We start from the raw sequence: 20,045 nt of genomic DNA, 5'->3' as shown, positions 1-20,045 counted from the left end.
TGTCGCGCGCGCCCACAGCAACGCGCGCGCAGACCCGCAAGACAAAGATGCTGCCATCGGACTTAGTTTTTCCTTGTAATAATCTAAGTCCTTTTCATTGTAATCATAGACTAGTTTTCATCATTTTCATTTCAGTGTGCTTCTACAGCTTTATTAGGACTAGTCTTGTAATGTTGGTTTATTTTTTTAAGCATTATTAAGGGGGACCAAACAATCAAACATTTCAATCAGCATTTTCTGGTGTCTCTCCCCCTCGACACCACATCATTGTAATCATCATTTTCAGTCATCAATAAAATCATCATCAGCATTCAAAACCCAATTCTCTCTCAGCTTCCGCAATTTGCTTACGACATTGGTTTTCCCGCACGGCACTGACAATCTAGTCTAGCGTGCGGCGAGGACCTCATTGGCGGACAGCAACCGCACTGACATCGGTTGCTTAGCCTTACGTTGCCCTTCCAAAGATCATCAGGAAGGCGTTGCGTAACAGTTGGTATCAGAGCCTAGGCTCGACATCGGACGAGGGAACATTTGCCATCATCACCATTTCTGACCATGGTGAATCATGGGGAGCGTCTAGCATCCCTAGAAGAGACGGTTGACCGATTACGACCCATCGTAGAAACGGTGCCTGATCAAAGCAACAACCTAGTGCAAAGGTTGGACGACCTGGACCGCCGAATGCGGCAGGCCGAAAATGACATTGCAAACATCAGTCGTGACTCCGACGAGGACCGACAAACGGCAGCCATCGAAACTGCCAATATTCATGGCAAATTTGAGGACCTCCAACAGGAGCGTGCCGACGATTTAGCCCATCAGCAACATGAGGCAGACAGACTAACTGCCATGCAGCAAACCATAAACGACTTGACTGACAAGCTCAACGTTGTCAATGCTGCCTTACAGAGCCTACTTCGAGAAGGCAACCATCACATCAGGGGTGCAACAAACCTCACCCCCATTCCACAAAAGCTTAAGATACCGGAGCCAAAGCCATACGACGGATCCCGGGATGCTAAAGAAGTGGAAAACTTCATCTTCGACATCAAACAATACTTCGATGCCGTGGGCCATTTGGAGGAATCCAAAAAGGTAGCGACTGCTGCCATGTATCTTCAGGGCGATGCCAAACTTTGGTGGCGGGTCAAACACGAAGCCATCAAGGCCGGTGAAGATACTCTTCAGACATGGGACGAATTGAAGGTAGCCATACGCCTGCAGTTCTTTCCCGAAAATGTGGAATACAACGCAAGGAGAAAGCTACGGGACCTCCGCCACACCAGATCAGTGAGGGAGTACGTGCGCGAATTCTCCGCACTCATGCTAAACATACGCGACATGGGGGACAAAGACAAACTCTTCGCATTCATAGAAGGTTTGAAACCTCATGCCCGTATGGAACTACAGCGACAACGGGTAGACACCCTGCCCAAGGCCATTCAAGCTGCAGAATGCCTTGGCGACTATCATTTGGGAACTCAGAATGACAGGCCCCAGCCGTCTGTCCGAGGGGGATTCAACGGGCACCATCCCAGCAATGGTGGCCCAAGCAAAAGTGGGGGAGATCGGAGTGCATCAAAAACTAAGACTCCTCCCTCCAACAGCAACAGTGCTGCATCCATCAACAACAATCAGGGGAGAAAGCCTCCCTCAGAATGCCGTCATTGCGGCGGGGCACATTGGAACAATGAATGCCCAAACATCAAGGTCAATGCTCATCAGACGGTCGAGGATGAGTTAGACACATCAGACTCATCAGACGACGACCAGGTAGGCGCCTTCAATGCAATTGTTGGCTCTATCCCTCATGCCTTAGCGGGGACCAGTGCATGTCCTCCTAAGAAAACATCAGTCCCGATCACCAGGAAAGGGAAAGAAAAGATGGACGAAGGACCTCCTAAGCAAGCGAGGACCCTAATGTTCGTCGAATTGAAAGTGAACGACAAGCCCCTTCACGCATTGATAGACACGGGTGCCACCCATAACTACTTGTCATCAACGCAAGTAGAGCGCCTAGGTCTTGTGGTACAAAAGAGCAAAGGCCGCGTCAAGGCTATCAACTCACCACCTCAGACATTGGGTGGAACAGCTACAAATGTCCCAGTGAAACTTGGCCCATACAAAGGAAGCATCGACCTGCGCATCGCAATCATAGATGACTTCGACATCATAGTGGGTTTAGAGTTCATGAGGCAAACCAACACCATTCCGGTACCATTTGCCAACATGCTCCTGATGATGGGAGAAAACGGGGCCAAGCCCTGCACCATACCATGCTTTCCCATAAAGATGGCCGCTGAAAACATCTCGGCCATGCAGTTGGAGAAGGTAGTCAACAGACATGAACCCCAGGTTCAGGCTACCCTTCGCAGCAACAATCAGTCATCATGTCATCGGCCTCAAAAGACTGGTGACGCTCATCATCGTGTGAAGACTTGTCAGCCATGCCACAAGGACAAGTCGGATCACTCATCACAGCCGGGACCCTCGCAGCCATCACATGTCCCTCAGAGACCATGGGAAAGTGTTTCCCTCAGATTCATCACGGGATTGCCCCAAGTCGGCAATCTTGCATCCATCATGGTTGTCATAGATCAGTTCTCAGACTATGCAACTTTCATAGCAGCCCCGCAAAACATCTCAGCAGAAGATACAGCTCGACTCTTCTTCTCGCACATTGTCAAACATTGGGGCCTGCCCAAAAACATTGTTAGTAGGCGCGACTCACGCTTCACTAGCAACTTTTGGACCCATCTCTTCAGGTGCTTTGGGTCAACATTGAGTCACAACACAAACATCCATCCACCATCGGATGGCCAGACAGACCGGTTCGATGACATGCTGGAGGAATATCTCCGCAACTTTGCAACCAGATCACAGAAGCATTGGGTGAAGCTCCTGGATGCTGCTCAACTGTGTTTCAATTCTCAAAAGAGCCATCATACAAACAAGAGCCCTTTTGAAATTGTTACCGGACAGCAACCGCTTCTCCCGCAAACGGTGAATGCCTCAACCATGCCGAAATCCCCTCGAGCTGCCAACTTCTCGAGCGAATGGGAGCGCAACATGGAGATAGTGCGGAGCTATCTCATCAGGGCCCAAGAGCGGGCAAAAAAGGTTCACCGAACAAAATCTTTGCTTTGCCCAACATCAACCAGGGGACAAAGTAATGCTATGCATCCCAAAGCGGTACTTGTTTGCAGAAAGGACCCATGACCCTCGGCTGCAACAAAAATACATCGGGCCCCTGCCCATTGAAAAACGCATTGGGAAGTCCACATACCAGGTCAAAACTCCATCCTGGTGGAAGATCCATCCAGTCTTCCATGTCAGCCGCATGAAATCATTGCTTCGCTACAACAGCAAGCTCAAAGAACAGAGGGGCGCAGACCTCCCATCCAACAATCATCATCATCATCATCATCATCATCATCATAAGGCTCCGAGGACGGCGCCAACTCAGGTGGGGGAGAATGTCATGGGCTGCTTTCCAGACATGCCCCATGACCCCTTGGCCGCGCCCCATGGCGGCCTAGCAAGCCTCACAATGCCTAGCGCCATGGTCGGCCCCGTGGTCTTGGCTGCGCCAAGTGACAAGCGCGCATGTGCCTCTGTCGCCCCACCGATGCCTCTCGCCAGCGCCCAAGGGCTGGCCAATGACAACAGCGCCGCGCGCCCTGACAATGCCGCGCGCGCAGATCCTGATGCCTCGCCAGCGCCCAGCTGCAGGCCCATTCCAGCAGCGCCTCGCGCACAGACCCTGATGCCAAGCACCAGTGCCCAGCCTCAGGCCAGCACATCAAGTGTCGCGCGCGCCCACAGCAACGCGCGCGCAGACCCGCAAGACAAAGATGCTGCCATCGGACTTAGTTTTTCCTTGTAATAATCTAAGTCCTTTTCATTGTAATCATAGACTAGTTTTCATCATTTTCATTTCAGTGTGCTTCTACAGCTTTATTAGGACTAGTCTTGTAATGTTGGTTTATTTTTTTTAAGCATTATTAAGGGGGACCAAACAATCAAACATTTCAATCAGCATTTTCTGGTGTCTCTCCCCCTCGACACCACATCATTGTAATCATCATTTTCAGTCATCAATAAAATCATCATCAGCATTCAAAACCCAATTCTCTCTCAGCTTCCGCAATTTGCTTACGACATTGGTTTTCCCGCACGGCACTGACAATCTAGTCTAGCGTGCGGCGAGGACCTCATTGGCGGACAGCAACCGCACTAACATCGGTTGCTTAGCCTTACGTTGCCCTTCCAAAGATCATCAGGAAGGCGTTGCGTAACAGTTGGTATCAGAGCCTAGGCTCGACATTAGAGTTATCTTCATCACTAGCATTCGGGTCTTTTAGGAAGAATACTGACCTATCAATGTTTCCTCTGCATGACATAATTGACGATGTTACTTGTCTTTAAATGTTATGGAACGAAATCATCCTTATATAGTAAAAATAATAGAATCAAAATAGTATGTAGTGCACAACATCACTAAAACGTGGAATTCATACGTCTATTGTGGTTATCAAAACGTATCATCATCTGACATTTCGTTGTCAGGATCCTAATAAGACGTGACGACGTAATCATCATGACATTTTCATACGGTTGTTCTCCTTACAAATACGGTTCAAGGCCAAATTAAATTGTTGAGCTATACTACACGACATTGATCGAGCACGGCTCCTTGGCTGTTTAAGCCCATATGCTTGCAACTCTTGTTCTAGTCCTGCAGCCTTATTAACACACCAGTACCACTCACATATTATTTGATTGTAATAACTTTGATTATAACTCTCGTCTGGGTTATTCAACTAGTCGAACTCTTCCTCCAATGCCTAAGTCCTAGCCATTTCTCTAAACATGTCTCTAGGATATAACAAAAATTTTCGATTTAATTGAAAGAACTGGTTCCATTCTGACATAACTAACGGATTGCAATATTTTTTTGGTACACATCATCACTATTTATACTACACATATTTCTTTAAATCGTACTTACCGTAATTATAGTATTTACTATACAAGAAATATAACAGTGAAAGTACATAATTACCTTTTTAATTGGACAATACAAGACAAGGCACACCTCTAGTTAGTATATTTTCTGTCAGACCTACGAGAATCTTAGTACTATAACATCGTGACTCACTTTTTCTGTATGACAAGACAAGGTCCGCCATTAATTTGTACATCTTCTGACATACCTGCTACGAGAATTTTCCTACCCATTACGTAGCGCATATTAATACATGCGCTATACATATAATACTATAGGAATCTTGGCCATCATAACTGCATCCCAAATCACATTCAACAATTTATTCTCTAGTTGAGAAGTTGATATAAGAAAAATAAAAAGGACGAAGGTAGCTCAAAAAATCTGTATGGAATGAGTGAGAAAGTGAATAGTATCAAACCCTATCTTGAAATAAATATGCTAGATTATTATACTGATATGTGGGATGATAAGTAATATGGTATTATTCATCCCTTAGTGACAATTAGGGGCTAAATTATGATGCTCTTAGCCCAGATGAATATGTAGACAATGATGATGACAGAGACGACGAAATAGATGAGGATACAGTAGTTCCTGGCAGTGAGGAAGTTAATAAATAGGTGGCAATACATTGCGATAAATTTAATCTTGCATGTTTGTAGTTATTTTCATGAAAAAAAATAAACAATCGTGTATTAATGCGTCATCTGGAATGCAAACACCTTTACTTAACAACTCACACAACAAATATTATTATAGAGTTTACAAACACAAAAATTAATACATATTTCATACAAATAACACACTAAAAGTATGCCTGTGAAATGCCAGCATTGGAGAAACTTCCACCAGGGCTTAAAATGCCATCTTGACAACTTAGTGGATACTTATGCCGATCCTGTACTATTTACGCAGTCAGTCCATATTTTTTGCTGTATGTGCTATTCGCAATATCCATCCGATCGTGAATCCGGCTTTCATTTGCAGTCCGGTTCGATATAAAAATGCTTTGTCACATACTATCGCAAATGATTTCGATGGCCAATAAGCCGCATCACCTAGTGGTTTGAAATACCACTATAAGTTCTTGCATATGATTCGACACTATACTCTGCACCTATGTACCTCGTGGCCGAAAACCCAACATGCTAGAAAATTTTCTGTGTGTATACCTGGTATGTGGTAAGTTATCCATTTTTTTACTTGAAGATGTCCATGTTCGCTCACAAATCGTGTGGAGATTATTTCACGTCCTTAATGCAAACTAGTTAGAACTTTAAAAATATAACCATCACTGCTTTATTCAACGTATGTATCCATTTTACCCGCTTTTTTTACATCTCAAAACATTTAATCGGATTTGGCATATGTTTTATTAGTGGTATCAATGGATATTTGAAAACCGATTAAACTGATCGAACCGTGCCCCACCAAACCGATTTTGAGGTTTCTTTTAAAAAAACCGTACGTTTTTATATAAATGTATAACCGTATCGATAATTAGGGTAGGTTTTTTATTTTATAAAAAGATAAACCGAAAAAATACCGAACCGTACCGAATAAATTTTACAAGTGGAATATTTATATAACAAGTTTAAAACTAATAAAACATTAAATTTTTCATTGTGCCTTGGAATTATGAAAACTGTGACAAGCCAACAAGTAATTAAACTCAAAATACTAATTCCTAAACCTATTATGCTACTTATACTTTAACTAAGTTATTTCAAGTATTTTTATTAGCAAGACACAAAGTATTCTAGCGATTATGAGTAGCAAAGTATAATATATTGAATATGTTTCCTTTCATATAATTTGGATTTATCTTTTTGAATATTTAATATAGACTTATTCTTGAGTCTCAGTTTGGTTGATATCTTTCCACTCGTGTGATTTATATTTTCTTTGCTTTTACTTGGTTTCTTATACGCTGATGTTGATCAATAGCTGATGGATCTATACTCTAGCCATCTTTCGTGTTTTTTTAATTCATCACCCTTTAAACAGTAAACATTTCTAGAAAGTTTTGCTAAGTCTTATAAAAGAACGTATGTTATTGCATTCTACTTCTACTAGGGAATTTTACATGACAATAACAAAAAATACCAAAAATTTACTGAATGGTACCGATACCGAAGTGAAATCGACATGATTGGGACGGTTTCGAAAAGTCTAGTTTTGGTTATATATAATAGAATAACCGAAAAATTGATATGGTACAAATTTTATAAAATAACCAGCCAAACCGAACCATTGACACCCTATGTTTTATGCCCCTTCATTGCATGATCTACCCAGGAACTGCTCTGCAAGTTGTTTGAATGAAATGTTAACCATTGCACTAACTGGCAGTCCTCGAGCAGACTTCAACAACTCATTAAAGGAGTCTAACATATTTATTGTTAGTATTCCCCATCTTCTACCACAATCCTTATGCAACACCCATTTATCCACATCCATCTGACAAACAATCATAGGCTTCCTCCTTTGTCTATTTAATCAATTCCATCCATTGCAGGAATTTATTTTCCACACGATCTATTACATCTTGTCTTCTGAGCCGAGGGCCTATCGGAAACAGCCTCTTTGCCCTATCGGGATAGAGGTAAGGTATGCGTACATATTATCCTCCCCAGATCCCATTTTGTGGGATTTTGCTGGGTAATTGTTGTTGTTGTTGATCTATTACATCTTGCCACATAAGATACTGAAGTCGCTTGTTGGGATAAGTCCTCTGAAAATAAATCTTTAAATGCCTAACACAATGCCAGTTGTAACCGTGGGACGCCTTCCATTTATCCAAAGCACGTAGAGAACTTAAAATTCTACAATGTTGATCAGATATTAGACAAATACTTGAATGTTGCTTCACAACATGCTCCTTCAACTGGGACAAAAGCCATGTCCATGTCTGTATACTCTCATTGGCGCAAACAACAAATGCTAGAGGGAATATTTGAACATTTTCATCCACTCCAACTGCAATCAACATTGTTATGTCATATTTCCCATAGACAATGTGCCATCTATGGAGATGACTGGTCGACAATGCACGAAATCATCAACGGATGATTTAGATGTCCAAAACACATATTTGAAGATATTTTATTGAATACTAGGATGACGGTCGTGCACCCATTCAACAACTGTGCCAAAATTGTAGTATTGTAGAGTACCCATATACCTCGGTAAAGCCACAAATGACATGTCCCATTAAATAAATACTAACTTGATCCCATCAAATGCCTTTCCCTTGATAATAGTATTGCCAAAAACTTGCGCTACTGATGTTACACACTACTTCACCTTGTACTATATGGATTCTTCAATGTGTGGAATTAACACACGGGCAATCATATTAGCATCCATGTTATTAGAATGGTTTTTATTGAATGTGTTCATATTATATGTATATCCACCGATGTATTCGCAATAACCACTAATTGCTTTCACACTGCCTTGCACGAATCATCCACTTACAACCTTATTCCCATCGAGTCAAGATGACTGCAACAACCTAATCGGTAATTTAGAGTTCTAGCATCCAATTCAGTGATTTGCGATGTTGAGTAGATTCATATGATGTTTTATGACTTGCAAGTATGGTTGGTTCGGATTCGAAAAGGTTTAGGAGTGATTTGCAATACTTGGTTGATAACTAAAGACTTTAAATTAAGTGAGTTAACCATAGTTAATATTTTAGATAAGTAAGATCGGATTGAGGATTTGAAGGTTCTGATAGGTTCTTATTATAATTTTAAACCTGTACGTATGCTCAAATAGGGTTTTGGGTGGCCCGGAAAGGATTCAACACTTTTTGGTTAAAAGCTGCAATTTGAAGAACTAAAGAAAGTTCATATTTTGGTTTGGATATTAATTCTTAAATGTTATTTCTATGGATGTGTTTTAAGCCCTTGAACAAATTTGTATAGGATATACAGTCTAGTTAGAATGATTAGACGTGGTCTCGAGGAAATCAGGTAAATTTTAAACAAGTTTGAGCATTTTAACACTTTGCTAATGTTATGTAGCTTCTGTAGTGCGAAGGGAACTTTTGGAGTGTGAAGGGATATTTTGGAGTACTGAGGAAATGCCTTAAGTGCTAAAGCAAGGCCTCAAGTGCGGAGGCACTGGGTAGAGTACGGACCACACTAATGGCCACACAGTAGAACTGCAGACATGTAGCTTATATCTCATAGTCTATAATAAATTGGGGATTGATCCAAAAACAAAAGTTTTTGTTCTTCGAGTCTACTTTCTAGAAATTTAAATTGTTTGTTGTTTGGATATTTGTACAAATAGTTATTGCTATTTTTCTAAAGGTCGGTGGTGCAGTCGCTACTGGATTGCGGACCGCACAACCCGAATTGCATCCGCATACCCTGGAGTACGGTTGGGAGTGCGTTCCACACTAGGAAAGTGCTGCCAACAATTCTATGCGATCAAACTTTGTATATAAATGGAATTTATTTTATTCTTCACCACTTTAGAGATTTGGGAGCTCGATTTTTAAGGGTTTTGTCCTAGATATTTATCTACAAGTTTGGAGTAAGTAATTCTAACCTAAATATATGAGTTTTCCATGAATCTATCACTAGACTTATATCAAAACTTAAGATTGGACAAGGAAAATTGGGATTTTTATCCAAAAGTTAAAAAGTGTATTTTAAGGTTTTGAGTGCTGATTTGGATTTGAATTTTGAAACCATTCACATATATGGGATCGTGAGATTATGCGTCGACGGGATCTAGCCTTGGACTCAAGTTTTGACTATGTGAGATCGAGTTCTTTCTTTGACTTTGAAATTTAGTTAAAGATTGAAGCTTTATCGTTAGAAGTTGGTTTCTATGGCTTTATTTGATCTCGTTGAGTATTGCTTGGGCTAGATTGGGTTTTTTGATGGACTTGGAGGTAGATAGGCATATTTTGAAGATTAGAGCTAGCCCGGGATAAGGTAAATATCTTGCTTAATCTTGACTTGAGAAATGTTTTCTAAAATAGATTTATGTGCTATATGCTATGTGTTTGGGTGACGTATATGTAAGGTGATGAGCGTATTTTTGGATTTCGAGGTTGTACCATGTTTTGTTGTGGTTTATACTCTATTTTATGCCTTATGTGGTATATGTTTCACTTCATATGCTTTACTTGTATTATGACTCTATGCGATTTTTCACATGCTAGTATTATGTTATATGTGTCTCTCTCATGCCAGTATAACAAGATCGGATATTATATGTCATATCTTGTTACTATATGATTACTTGAGGATTATTACATAGGCAAGAGATTACCCCTAGGCCTTTTGATGATTTAAATGGACATGATGATTTATGGATGTCGAATTACATGTTGTAGTCCTAGTCACACATTGTACATATGCATATACCTCTACATATTTTGATTTCTCTTGTCCATATGCATCATATAGATACTCTTGTCTCACGCTCATATGCATATATCTCCGCATATGGTTATTATATATGCACTGAGGTTGGGGTACATAACTTGTCCATGCAAGTTGAGATGATTATGGCACATGAGTTGTCCGTGCTTTGGGCATGCTAGTCATGTTTCTGTCTGCATCTGGATAAGGATCCATTTTCCTAGGGTCACCCTCCCCTATTTCTCTTGGTGTTGTACACACGGTTTGACACTAGGAGTGTCGAGTTACATGGAGTGCCAGTTGTTGTAATGTTTGAGTCTTTATCATGCATAGATATTCTAGAATCATGTAGAGGTATTCATGCTTATCATCCATATATGCCTATTTGATGCATTCTACACATGCATGAGACTTATTAGCAGGTTGTTGGACACTTGAAGGGTGTCAGATTATTATAAGCTTGAGCTTTAATCATGCTCGAACATTCTAGACTCATGCAAAAATATTCTAACTTATGCTACTTATTGCGTATCTCCCTTATATGCGGATTGAGTACATCTACATATGCTTGACCTTGGACTGTGCACACTATTATTGATATCTAATATATCTGGGTTTGTTTCTCCGTTATTGACATGCTTATGAACTGCTACAAATTTTATAAAATGAGTATCTTTTGACTAAACCTTACCATTACTTAGCTAAGGTTATTCTTGATACTTATTGAGTATATGAGTTGGTTGTTCCCATACTATACTTCTGCATCTTACTTGTAGATTTTGGAGCTGAGCTGTTGTGGAGCGCGAATATTGAAGATATTAGCGTTCCAATTATAGTTGCCATCTTGTTCATGGTAGTTTATGACACGACCCAAAATCTCACAGGTCATGATGTCATATAATCTCCACTTGCTAGGCAAGCCAACACTTAATATTATATATCAAAATAGATTATAAATTCTTTATTAATTACAAAATAATAATTTATAGTGAATGACATATGAATGTATCATAACTAATAATATAAATCCAAAATATCTGCTAAAATAACTCCCAAAATCTGATATCATTGAGTACATGTGCATCTATGATTAATACAACTATAAATTAGGCAATACTATATAAAATAAAATATAGTAATAAAAGAGGAAGGAATGACTTCAAGTGCCTACGAATGATCATGCAGCACTACTTTGAGTCTCATGATAAAGCACTGGGCACCCTCCTGGTCTCCATTTATATTGATGCTAGAATCTGCACGCTTGGTGCAGAAGTATATTATGAGTACAACCGACCCTATGTACTCATTAAATATTAAGTTTAACCTCGAAAAAGTAGTAGTGAGGGGTCGACAATGAATACTTACTCTCATAATTAATAATCAATATTTAAATAAGAAAATACACGAAAACATTAAATCATGGATAATAAAGTGCAGAGTCAATGAATAATATAATTCTGCTCCGAATTGGGATAATCAAATATGATCCGGTAGCCAATTCTGATTGATATGACAATGATAATCTTCTCAGATAAATAAGGCAAATATCAGAATATGTACCAGGACTCGTATATAAATATGATATGCATCAATGCTTCCACATTAGCCTAGAATCTATATGCATACCCAAGGCTCATCTTTCCATTATATCCCAGTACCCATACATGTACAAACACGAGTCTCAACTTCTCAACACAAACCGTGCAAATCCATGCACCCAACACAAATCCATGTGCCTGGTACAAATCCATATACTTGGTACAATCCATATACCTACGCTATTAGGGACCAAAGTAGCATGGGTGATCACTTGACTCTAGAGGGAGGGATCCAAATTCAAGTGTGTAATAGCTCTATGGATAAATCAACCAATATTTTTATTTGATCTTCCAAAGTGTTGATATGTTCATCATTTTGAGTCAAGCCTTGTTTCAAGTCCTCGAGTGCAAAGTTATGCTTCTCCTCATTTTCAAGAATGGTCTCCAACATGAGCATCATCTTCTCATTTTGAATATTTGAGAGTTCTTCTTGGCTTTGATCAAGTGCCTAGGAAGGATTTTCGGCTTCCACATCTAAGGAAGATTCTTGGCTATCATTAACTTCCAAGTCTTTTTGTACTTGTAAAGCTTCAAGCATTTCTCCCATTTGTGAATGCAACCTTTCAAGCGCCAAGTCATTTTGGAGACTATTTTTTAAAAGCTCCTCCAAGACACTTTGCTCTTTGTCTCCTCCTTCAATTAAGCATTCTAGCATGAGCTTGAACTCTCCATTTTGACCATGCTCAATTTCTTCCACTTCCATAGCACTATCATTTTCATCACAAAAAGTAGAATCATCATAGCGGGGGTTTGGGGAAGGACAAATAAGCATAATACTCCCAATGACCATTTTGACGACCACACTTATTACAAATACTCCACTCATGGGTTTGAGATTGTGCGCACAATCCACCCCCGGGAGAATTTAAATAATTTTGCTACGAGTGTGGTCCTCTACAATAAGGACAAGGGTCATCAAAGTATAAACAACTACCATCCGGCCAATTTTTATTATATGATGTCATTTTTCAAAACTAAAAAAATAAACAAGAAACAAACAAAAAAAAATAGACCATGGTAAGAAAAATTAAATTACACGAATAGTACCAAAGCACTTACGCTTATTTCTCAAACAACCTAAATTACGCCAAATTGTTCCCCGGCAACGGCGCCAATTTTGATGACGTCCAAATCCACTAGTAAAAATTAAATGGACACCATCGCATGCAATATAATTTACCCAACTATGAGTCGGGGTCGAACCCCACAGAGAACAATATGTAGACGATTAGGAATGTAAGAGAATTATCACTTGTTATGCAATACCAAACACTTAGAATTGTTTTAAGAAAATGGTTATACCTAAATGCGGAAATGTAAACTAACCTAGAAAGCAAGTAAAATGATCAATGGCTACAAGTATAGATAGACGGGGAATTACACTCAAGTAACGATCCATTGTATTTTACGATTTTACAAATATGAGTGAGTTTATGTTAATTAGTGTCGCTCCCCCTTTTTCTCTCCCTTTTTGACGGGGAAGACGTCCGGGTTTCGATATTTACGGGGTGTAATAACTCATTTCCTTTTGAGAATTGGGTATTTGAAGAGTCTCCACCTAATGGATTATGGTGCGTTAGGGCACCTAGAGCGATTAACTCTTGGGTTGGTTTGCATTACCAGAGATTAGGGTAAGGGCTCGAAGTAACCTCTAGGGGAAGGTGTTAGGCACCCCTCTTGGTCCATAACTGTGGGTCCCGGCCGAGCTTATATTCACAAATTAGTCAATTACAAGTAAACAGTTAAATCAAATAGGTTGTAAGTAAAGTACGTTAGAATAACTCAAGTAGTAAGATAAAGGTTTGTACAAGTTGTAAAACAAAGGTTTAAATAAAGAAATGATTTGGTAAAAAGGGGTCCTAGGTTGGTTATCCTATAGGATCACCCCACACAATGTCCGGTAAACACTCCTCAATGAGGAGCTACACGTGACATTAACGCGTAGTCATCATATCCCATGTCTACCCTTTCCATACCCTTATTGGTCATGCAAAGCGAGTGTTTGGTCAACGATTCTTATTGCGTGCTGCTACCCGTCCCTCCTTAATGGTCCTGGAGGGAGTTAGGACCCCTACCTATAGGTGGTTTTAGACGTACCCCCTAAGGTTTTAAAAGGCAAAAATTCTAAGGCGACAGTCAAAAGCATTTAGGACTTTCACACATAATGAGATCAATTAAGAGGCTCAGAGTTTCCTCCTCAAGCAAACACATAAGCAACACGACTCAAGCACAGTTAAGGTCTTTTATTAGACAAAGTCCTAAAGAAGGATATCTTAGTGAAATAGACAAACCCTTTTTGGACTCAGAAGTTACACCCTAGTAGTTGCCTAAGGACTCATTTTAAAAGCCTGTTAGGATCAGAAAACATTAAGCGATAGAGACAGTTCCAGAGAAATACATTTTTGAAAATGCCCTAAAGGCTTGCCTATACGCATAATACTGGTGTCTATATTAATGCAGAAACAAACAGATTTTGAAATAGACTCCTTTAATACCTATAGGCATGATATCTAAAGAGGCATTTTGAAAGAACTTGTTTCAGAAAATGCTTAATACTTAATAAAAACAAATTCAGAAATGAACTAGGTATGATCAAGTTGATTTATTTAGACTAAATTAGATTAACAAACAGAATTGCGAGTAGGACTTTCTATAGGCATGATATCTAGGCGTATTACTGATTTTAACGATTTATAGGCCTGGAAACATACGTGATGTCGCGCCCTCTTTTTCTCGCAAAATCGGGCTTGTGACATTTGGAAGGACAACTCGTTCCCTTTTGGGAATTGGGTTTTGGAACGTGAAGAGTCGCCACCTAATGATTAAGTGCATTAGGACACTAAGAAGGGTTTGAGTTTGAAGGACCAGAGTTTAGGTAAGGGCTAGAAATTATCTCGAGGGAAAGGTGTTAGGCACCCCTCAAGATCCACTAGTGTAGTTCCCGACCATGTTACAATTGTGACTTCACATAATCAAATAAGAAATTAAGGGCCTCAAAAAGAAGGGTATTTTCACATATTATTGCAAGCAAATTGAAAGTTTTAAGAGAATAAAGAAAGCAGAAATTTTAAGGAAATAGTTTGGACAATAAAACAAGTTAAAAAGAAAGGGGGTCCTAGGTTTACAAACAATATGGATCACATCAATGCAATACCCGGTAATCACTCCTCAAAAGAGGGGTTATACGTGGTATTAGTGCACCGGTCATCATATCCATATCTACCCTTTCCCACCCCGTTAAGGTATTAAGCGCGGAATAGTATCGTTACTTATTGCATGCTAGTACCCGCCCCAATCTTATCAGTCCCGGAGGCATTTGGGACTACTAGTCCTAAAGGGAAGGGAAATTTGGCTTTTCAGAGTTTTAAAAGGATAAAATTCTAGGGCGACAATCAAAACATATAAGGCAGGTATGGGAAAATACGCAATAGTTAACGGGCTCAAACAAGCCTCCTCATTTAAAGAAACAACTTGGCTAGCATGACTTAAAAGTACTGGTTGGTCTGAAATCAAATTAAAGCGTAGGATAGGCTGATTCATCACATATTTCTCAGATGAGGAGTCCGAATTTGCCTTCCCTGGTTGTAATTTATCAAAGACTAATGCAGTTAATTAATTACCTAATGGTTTGCCTAAGTGAGACCTATAGGCATGATATCTAACAACGCTTACTCCGATATTAAAGAAGGCTTACTGATTGTAGAAAACACATAAGTTCTGCGGATGTTAAACGTCATTACTACTGATTTTAGACTTGTAGATGAAATAAACGAATCGGATTCAACTTGTTACTCCTATAGGCATGATTTCTAGGCGTTGTTGATTTTAAGACGATTATGAAAGTGCATCTATAGACATAGTATCTAGAAGGCAGTTGATTATTGTTTTAACCTATAACCGTTTGCCTAATGATAGATAAAAAATGCATAAGTGCAGAAATTATAGGCAGGATTTCTATAGGACGTGCATGAATGCAGAAAACTATAGACAAGATTTCTATATGACGTGCATGAATGCAGAAAATTTATAGGCAGGATTTTTATATGACGTGCATGAATGCAGAAAACTTATAGGCAGGGTTGAAGAAACTATAGGTAGGATTTCTAATGAAATGCGGAAGTGCAGAAATTGTAAATAGTAACACCTATGAGCATGCTGTCTACCCTTTGCATACATAAGTGACCCTCCCCTTTTCACTAGAACCCCATAAGTTATTACAACACATTACAGACCAGCATGAATTAAGAAAAGAAAATTAAATCAGAAATTAAGCTACAACCAAGGAGCCTAATTCAGACTCAAGGTCTAACAATATGAGGTGAACCAACTTCCAGGATCAAGTTTCCAAAGCCTTCTCTTATTTGGGATGTGTCAAAGTTCCTCAAGAGCCTCAAATGGACTCCGGGCAGTGCTTACAACTCAAATATATTACAAAATTAAGAGCATAGTGCAGTGTGGAAATGCCAGCCCTCAGATGTCCCAGTTCAGAGGGAACTCAAGGTCCCAAAGCAAGGCTCATAAGAGGGGGGCAGAACTTAGAATCTAAGAGTAAGTGTAAGTGCACAAGGGGGAAATCAGGGAGAGCCATGGTAGGCTGGTGGTCATGCCCAACAATCAGGAGTGCTGGCACACCCCTGACTAGCCTATTAGCCACATTTTGAGAGTTGGGATCCATTGAGGATTAGGTTCAGACCTAAGCAGCAATTTGGATGCTGTCAGGCCATGAACCTTAACTCAAACACATAGAAGGGAGTGGGGGTATAGGGAATTCATAACAAACAACAGATGCAAAGAGAGAGTAACATACTCAATACATAACATGAATAGCAAAGTAGACAGGAGTGTAGCAACTGTAAAATAAACACATAGGGATGGTGCTGAAATCGAAATTAAGGCATACCAGTTTCAGGGAAACAAATAAGTAAAAGCTGAAGTCTTGTAAACCAAATTGCAAGCAAACAGTACAAAAGATCTAAGAAGAGAGTAGAGTATTGAAAGAGTATTGATATTGAGAGGTGTGTGTGTAAAGTATTGAATTCGGAGTGTTGAACTGAAGGTTCAAGGTGTCTAAGTGCAGAAGGGTCGTGCCCCTTTTATAGTGCAGAAAACAAGTAAGAAAAGGTAAGGGAATAATTTGCAATCAATCATACAGAATCTCTCTTCAGTTAAGGGATTCTGATTTCAAACGGGTAGAAGACAATTAAGGAAAGAATTGGATTAAAATCTTTTCCAAAGTAGTAAAAGAAGGGCAAATACATAGAAACTATTTAAGGAAAGAGTTTGATAGCAATACGGTTTGTGCAAATAAGGAGAGGCAATCAATCATCAGCTAGTAAAAATCAGAAATTGAGTTTTGGTATGAATGAATCCAATCATAAAAGGTGAAGAAAGGTTTAATTAAAGAAAATCAGTAACAATCAATCGAACCTTATTAAGAAGAATTTTGAATCAATCACAAATTGGCAAAATCTCTTTTGAAGGAAGAATTCCTCATATATAAAGCATACAGATATGTCAAACAAGAAAGAACTGTCATGCTAATTAGAAAGAATCTAGCATAGAAAAGTTTAGAGTCACAAACAAAGAGGCTCAAATTCAGTACATAGACTTAGACTTAGTTCGAGAGAATCCAGGGGTTCCATAACAGAGCCCTAGTCCAAACATAAGATCAAACTCGCCAAAAAACCCAAATCCTAGGGTTTTCAACTCGAGTCAGATGTAGAGACGAGAAGACAAATAACTAAAACAGGCTCAGAGGTCTCTTTTAGAGGCTCATGAGAAAGCAAACAGGTAAAATAGCAGGTTCGAAACAAACATAGTGAAAAAGCTAATTTGAAGCATAGAGAACATGTTTTAAGAAAAGCTTGGAACTTAAACAAGTCCAGAAGACAAAAAGGTAGCATAAACTTAAGGAAACAATAGATGAAACATGTTTAGAAAGAACTCAAACAAAGTCCAGAAGAAGGCAAATAAGAACTAAGAGCTTAGTAGAAATTACAGTAAAGGAACACAGGGTTAAACGAACACATAAGATAAACGTATGAAAGCATGATATAGAAACCAGTAGGAGAAAGAACAGAGCACAATAGAAGAATATGCATAATAAGACAAACCTAAGAACACATGAGAAGGACATGCGAGGTAGAAAAGAGAACATAAAAACATAGCATAGATAGATTCACGCAAAGAAAAGAAGAAGAGGAGTCAGAAAACGTTTTAAAACTTTTTTCAGAAACCCTAAATTGAAGAGAAACAAATTTTGAAAGAGAAGATTAGGGAAAACGTTTTAAAATTCTAGTAGAACACAGATATAGCATAGATTTAAGAAAACAACTAGAGAAAACTTCGAATAGCTTAGGGTTTCAGAGAAACCCTAGAAATGAGAAAGGCTTGGAAGGAAATCCGATCCTGAGTCGAAAAGACTCATATTGCTTGAACACGCCGGAATAATGGCCGGAGAAGCCATAGATCTACAGATCTGAGAAGGATATAAAGAGAGCCATCGGAGTCGGGCCTCGAAGCTTCGAACAACTATGGTTTGATGGTGGAGGGGGGTGAGTACCAACCATCCATGGCCTAAGAAGCCACAAATTCCGGTGGAAACATGGTAGAATAAGGTGTGAGATGGCTAGGGTTTCAGAGAGCTTGAGAGTGTTTTGAGAGATGAAGGGTTTCAAGGCAGCGGGTCAGGTGAGAATGAGGGAGATTAGGGTAGTCGTTTAGGTTTAATTATGGAAGGGCGAGTCTTGGCCGTTGATCTTGAGTGATCAACGGTCCAGATTTATGTGGTAGGTGGGGAACAGGTTGGGTCGTTTGTAATTGGGTCGTGGGTTGGATCCAGATTTAAGCTGGGTTGGTTTTAATTTGGGCGGAATTGGGGTCAAATTGAGGTTAAAATTGAAAGGAAATGAGGCTGTAATTGAAATAGAAATAGGCCAAATGTTAAATAGCCAATTTTCCTCTTTTATTTTATAAAAATAGTGAAAAAGACTTTAAAAACAAATTAAAAGTGCTGACCCAACTAATAACGTATAAATATTGATTTAAAAATATTGAAACCAATTTTACAATTATAGAAATGCTATTAATCTTAAAATAGGCTTTAATTGCAATTATATGCAATTTAGTCTTTTAAATACCAAATATATTTGTAAAAAGGTACAAAAATTATCTTAACTATATTTTGGTATAAATATGGGAATAAAATAAATTATTCACCAAAATTGATGATTTTGGGAATAATTATGGATTTTGTACTAGTAAAATGGATAGTAAATTGATTTTAAAAACTCTTCAAAAAATTAGAAAAATACTAAAACACTTGGGTATGATTATGTATGCATATATGCTATTTTAAAAGTATTTTTTTTATAAAAAATACATAGGAAAAAATTGGGTATCAACAGCTGTCCCTCTTTACCCGGGAAGGATGAAAGAGTTGCCGGGTAAAGATATGATGGCCAATTTTGACCAAATGAAACGATTTGAAGAATTTTGACCGAGCTTTGGTTCCTGAGCTACCTACATATCCCTGGTCTTACAGGAATCAGGCCATATGTAGTTCAGGATCCATTGGCGGAATATGCCGATGGAGATTTCGAAAAGCGAACGCGATGTTCGGGTTGAGAAGGATGGTCAGAGTCTGATAGGTTGCAGGAAATGGAGCAAGATCGCCCCTGCTGAGACGACCGTTGCTAGCCGGTTTACCTGCAAGTGAGCATACATTGTGCATAAATTTAAACGTGATTCAAGTTCCCAATGGACCATGAATGCTGTCCTCGAACGGTTAGGATGACGTCCTTGGACCATGACGTCCTGGGCCATGAAGCGTATGATAAAGGATTCGCAGGCTATGAAATGATGTTCTCGGGCTATGAGAATGATGCCTCCGAACTATGATGCCTTTGAATAATGATATGCAAGAGATAAAATGAGGTCCTCAGGCCATGGCATGTTGTTCTCGGGATATGCAAATGGTGCCTCCGAACAATGACGCCTTTGGACAATTTGGCGATCTTTCAGCCCATGAAATGCAGAAGGTGGCGA

Source organism: Nicotiana tabacum, chromosome 1 (genome assembly GCF_000715075.1).
Source record: "Nicotiana tabacum cultivar K326 chromosome 1, ASM71507v2, whole genome shotgun sequence".
Lineage (NCBI taxonomy): Eukaryota > Viridiplantae > Streptophyta > Magnoliopsida > Solanales > Solanaceae > Nicotiana > Nicotiana tabacum.
The sequence above is the reverse complement of the archived record's forward strand: the minus strand, read 5'-3'. Positions refer to the sequence as shown.